General features: G+C 32.3%; 1 long non-coding RNA gene across 1 annotated transcript; it reads right to left on the bottom strand.

The window, feature by feature from the left end:
- Positions 1-722: 722 nt before the first annotated feature.
- Positions 723-1,969, bottom strand: LOC135193545 (uncharacterized). Its single transcript, XR_010309292.1, has 3 exons — positions 1,869-1,969; positions 1,153-1,231; positions 723-1,029 (listed from the first exon to the last, which is right to left on the bottom strand). It is a non-coding gene; the product is annotated as an uncharacterized LOC135193545 (long non-coding RNA).
- Positions 1,970-5,251: the final 3,282 nt, after the last annotated feature.

Genomic DNA, 5,251 nt, shown 5'->3' with positions numbered 1-5,251 from the left:
TATATATAATATACCTAATATTTGATGAATTTTACCAAATTTAGTATTATTTAGCGTTTATTGTAAATAGGTAGCTTTAATATTTCGTTGATATGTTTTAATTATGAGATACTCATGACTGATGTGTTTTTTATACATGTACCTAACATTTTTATTTTAAAGATATATTTCTTGCTTCTAATTCTCTATTGTTAACTTATATAAATATATATTATATTGCACTATTTTAAAGATAACTTAAACTTTATGTTACTTAATGTTAAGTATCATTCGATTTGGCAGAGTGTAATTAATTTGCATTAAAATTTTAATATCAGCAAAAGAAAATTTAAAAATTTCATCAATCAAGTTTTTTATTTATTTTATTATAGAAAAAAATTATAATGAATTTGAAATTTATTATCTATAATAAATAAATATTTATAGCTGTCATTCGTATCCCGTTATGAAGTGTTATGTTACGAGATTTGTTTCAATAAATAAAACGGTAAAAATTTTTATATGTTAAATCTAATATAAATCTTTCCTCATAGTTGATTATTTAAAAATGTATCAGAATAATGAAACGACAAAAATACTGAACATTTTTGTTTATTTATAAAGACCAATACAACATACAATAGACATTCATGAGTAAATCTCAGAGTATAATTACAAATAAAATTATTGAATTCAGACAATAGTTATGTTACAAATTAATTACATCGTAATATTATAAAGGTACATATATACAGGAATATTATTTTTTACACAGAGTTTTACATAATTACAAATTAGTAATTAATCATAATAATACTAGCACAATAATACAATAGCAATAAGAAAAACACAAGTCTTCCAATGTCTTCGCCCTGCCGTTTGAAAAACTGTCTTCTATCACCTGATGAGTCTTCTGTCTTCGCGCGACGAACCGTGTCATCTTCTGTTACGTATACTGAAGGTATACCGGAAAGAATGAGACACTCAGGATACATTCAGTATACGTACAGAAGGCGACGCATTATCTTCTCTTCTCTGCTTCCCAGCCATCTGTAATATTTGGTAAGAATTAGAATTTAAGTTCATATGATATATAAAAAGTTCGTTTAGATAATGCGAGTGATAATAGTTTAATTGGTCGCTTAATTATGTGAAATATGTCTTATGTCTAACAATTCTGTTGCAGCCTACGCAATATCTTAAGTGCTCGCCGACCGCAGCTCCCACTCGATAACGCCTCGGGGATCGCCATCTATAAAATAAAGAATCCGATTTATTACAAGCCTGGATTTTCAATACGAAAGGGTTACACTGATAGTACAAACTGACCGCTATCCGAATGTATGTACTTTAAGGAGAATGAGATAGGTAATACTTATATGTACAATACATAGCTTCAGGGAAATCATATTGGAAAATAAAACTCGCAGAACAATGTATCTTTTGTTAACACAAAAACCAATCACGGATCGCTAAACTTGCGAAAAGACAGGATTGGCTTGCAAAAATTATATTCGCAAACATACGACCGGTAGCGAAGTGGACATTATTTTTACAGCTCTTCGAGCAAGGTGGGATCACAATAGCCCGCACAACCTTTTGTCCGTAGCCATTGTGTCACATAAAGAATACATTACAAAAGCCTCGCCATTCGTAAAGAAGACTAAACAATTTTAAGTCTCCGTGTGCGTCAGACTCCCGAGGGATTCAATAGAATAGAATAAGAAAAGCAAGGGCGCATTATATTTGTAATTTACGGCCCGAGCGACTCAAATTACACCGGGCCTGCAGTGCAGTCAGCATTGCACAAACAAAATGATCACAGGAAGCCTAAAACACCGAGGGTTGAGATGGCGATGCGTCGCGATGAGATAAAGCACGTGACTTACCGGTCGGTCAGCTGTTCGCGGCGTGCCGACAAGTAAACATTGAAGGATGGCGAGGGCGCGCGAGCGAGGGACGTGTGGCCAGGCTCGGCGTCTCCGGGCGTCTGTCGGTCTGGCGTCGGGGCGCGCGTCCCGGCCCGCCATCGATTACTGTCGCCCTCGCCGGCCGCGGCGCGCGCCGCACCACAGGACGACTAATCCCGATGCAAGATTTCATTACATACGCCATGATCGTTGTTATTTGCACCCCGTAATGTTTTTTGATAGTTTACTTAGGCCTCCGTGGACTTTTTCCCATATATTTACATGCATGTTTAGATTCAGAACAGCAATATTATTATGTCGTCTTCTAGGGTAATATTTGATGAAAATATCGATAAACTGATAGCCTGCGCCACCTGTTTCGCTCGCTAAAAAGCGACGATTGTATCTATGGCCTGTGCTTCCTTCGTAAATGTGCGATGTTCGCTTCCTGTATAGCGTAATGATAAGATAAGTAGTATTTGCCTTTAATAAAGATCATTCAGCTCCTTTCAAAGTGAATCATTTAAGACAAATGGAAGGCATCGAGCATATAGTCTAACCAGTTTATTATTTTTTAATTTAAATATAGGTAATCTAAAAATGTAGCTATAATACAATACATTTGAATATATTAAGATAGATTTTTAGTCTATTTACCTTGCCTTGATAGATATATTATGATTCCCGTTTGTTGGTATATCAAAGTGTTTTAGAATTAAAAAATTGAGTTGCTTTCTAAGTTATAATTAAGTACAAGTTATTAAAAACTTAGATCAATTAATTGTACTGTATATAAACTAAGACTTTAATATTTATTAAAGAAAAGAGGTCGTCTATCTCTTTATTGTGTGCCTGGAAATTGTATAATAAAATCGTTTGCAAAACATCGACGGCACCGAAGAGAAAATATTATAAGCCTCCGAAACACTGAAGCCTTAAAATAATGAAAAATGTAAAATGTTGTCCTTTCTTTGTGACGTTATACAATATTGTGAAGGTGATGTAGCATTAGATTATACTAAGTATACAATTGGAAAATACATTTTTTATCTGGATTGTTTAATATAAACGATTGTTGGCAAAAATAATCATTGAATATATAAATAAAGCTACATCTACACGTAGAATCATTCAATAATATTCAAAAAACAATCATTACGTAATAATAAACCGGAAACGTATTTTAATTTGAAAAAAATCTAAGGAATAGAAATATATGATTGTACTTTTCAATGGTATCTATTGATTCTATGAATTAACGTTTATTAAGTACATTTTAGGACCACTGTCACAAGAATTACGAATTAAGGAATTCTAGTGATATAATGGGTAGAAGGTACGGTTAGAACCTATATTAGTTTTAATATAGACACATACCTACTAAGAATTTTACAATGACACCCATATGATTATCCCTAGTAAATAAAATAACATTACCTTCTTTTAAAAATGTGTTTCCACAATAGATAATTACTTACTGCGTAATTTAACTATTTTAGGTATTTTGTAAAACATAGAAGAGTTGAGTATATTAAATAAGTTATCAAAAAATATTTCTTTTAATCTTCTGCACCCGAAGTCACCGCGTTACAATTTGTGTCCATATCTACATTATTCGACAGTCGGTAAACGATTAAGCGGACGGGTGAACTTGAGGGGTGGGGCCTAAAGTGTGAAAAAAAATTAGGGTGGCACCACACGTAGCAAGCCCCTCGCTAATCACGTCGGGCTGCAACAAAAAAATGAAGATTTATTTGCAAATCTGTTGCGTGAACAAAAATGGGTGCGTCTGTAGAGATACGTTTTAACCGGTTCTGAATAAAGAGAAGGTCCGAAAATATTGTATTTGGTGACTTATACCTACAATCATCATAATGATATTATAAAAGTGAACGTTTATAATTATGGATGGATTTTTGGTATTCTTTCAAAAATGACTAAACTGGTTTAGATTAATATTTGAATAGAGATAACTTAAGCCCTGATATAATACGTAGGTTACCTAAAAGACTACACGAGGGTCGAGCCGCGGTTGGAAGCTAGTTATAAATAATAGTTTTTATACATCATTTCTCCAAATATATAGCTAGCTAATAATATGTATCCGAATTGGTGAAGATATATTTAAAATAATAATTGATAATTTTTTAAAATAGAACTATTTTTTTTTTACTCATAGTAAAACAATAATTAGTTCTATTTAGCTGCGGTAGGTCAGTATAAATTATTATTTTGCTATAGTTTTCTTCTTCTCTGTGTTATTTGAAGAGTTTTATAAACGAATTTTTAAAGGTCTCTATCTAAATACTATTAAGTATTCTGATTGAAAGATAACGCCTTTATCCCGAGTCTTATCTCCTCAGTTGTTAATTTACTTTATTAACTTAATCTAGCAGTTGGACATTTATCTACTGACGCTTATTGTCTTACCTTTTAAATACAATACATTCAATCCAAAAATTTATATTGTGATGCTGCTTGGTAAGAAATGGAGCATCGTTAAAATAACATAAGTTTCTTTATAATTGACATAACAACAGCACGGATGGCACGTCTGTGAAGAAACTATAATACGTTAAAAAAATACTATGAATTAAAGTATCGTAATATAAATAAAATATTGCCTTATAGAAATATAAATTGCCCAATGATTGAAACCAGTATCAAAATGAAGGATATAAATAAATCATTGCACGTAGAATTGAAATCCACGACTATGGCTACTGCGTCAAACAGTTCCAGTTAGCCGCTAATACTGCGTATATAATCTTAAATCTTAAGCTCTGGCCTACTTTATCCAGCAGCTCAACCATTCACATTACCACATCATTTGATAACAATAAATTATACATAGTGGAGCAGTATTTAATTAACAAATCCAGTAATATATTGAATATATAACTTATATACAATTTATTTACTAGTTAAGATAAAATGCGTTGATTGAAATCAACATTATCATTTTACATTTTATTTTATTCTGTTTACTGCAAAATGTAAGTTTGTGTAATGATTGCAATAGCAGAAAATTTAAATTTCGATACACTAATCTTAACTTTGTTATTAAGTTCCTTGATAAACAGGGTGTTGATATTTAAATGCACAAGTAGTTATAACAAAGGAGGTTACATAACTTGGAACTTTCAAAGGTCTATTTACAAGGCATGAAGATGTCCAAAAACGTGTTAGCTATAACATCGATATTCGAAATACGTCTGCACATTCAAAGGGAATCCTTTGATCTCAACTCCGTTATTACGGTTGCGCGGGCGGCGATAAATTGATGCGATTTCACTGCAAACATTGTATCAATAATTCTGCCAACAATTACACTGGAAGAACATGCATATCGATATTTTATG

The sequence above is a fragment of the Vanessa tameamea genome, chromosome 12 (assembly GCF_037043105.1).
Source record: "Vanessa tameamea isolate UH-Manoa-2023 chromosome 12, ilVanTame1 primary haplotype, whole genome shotgun sequence".
In the NCBI taxonomy this organism is placed as follows: Eukaryota; Metazoa; Arthropoda; class Insecta; order Lepidoptera; family Nymphalidae; genus Vanessa; species Vanessa tameamea.
Note: the sequence above shows the minus strand (reverse complement) of the source record. Positions and strands in the feature narration are given on the sequence as shown.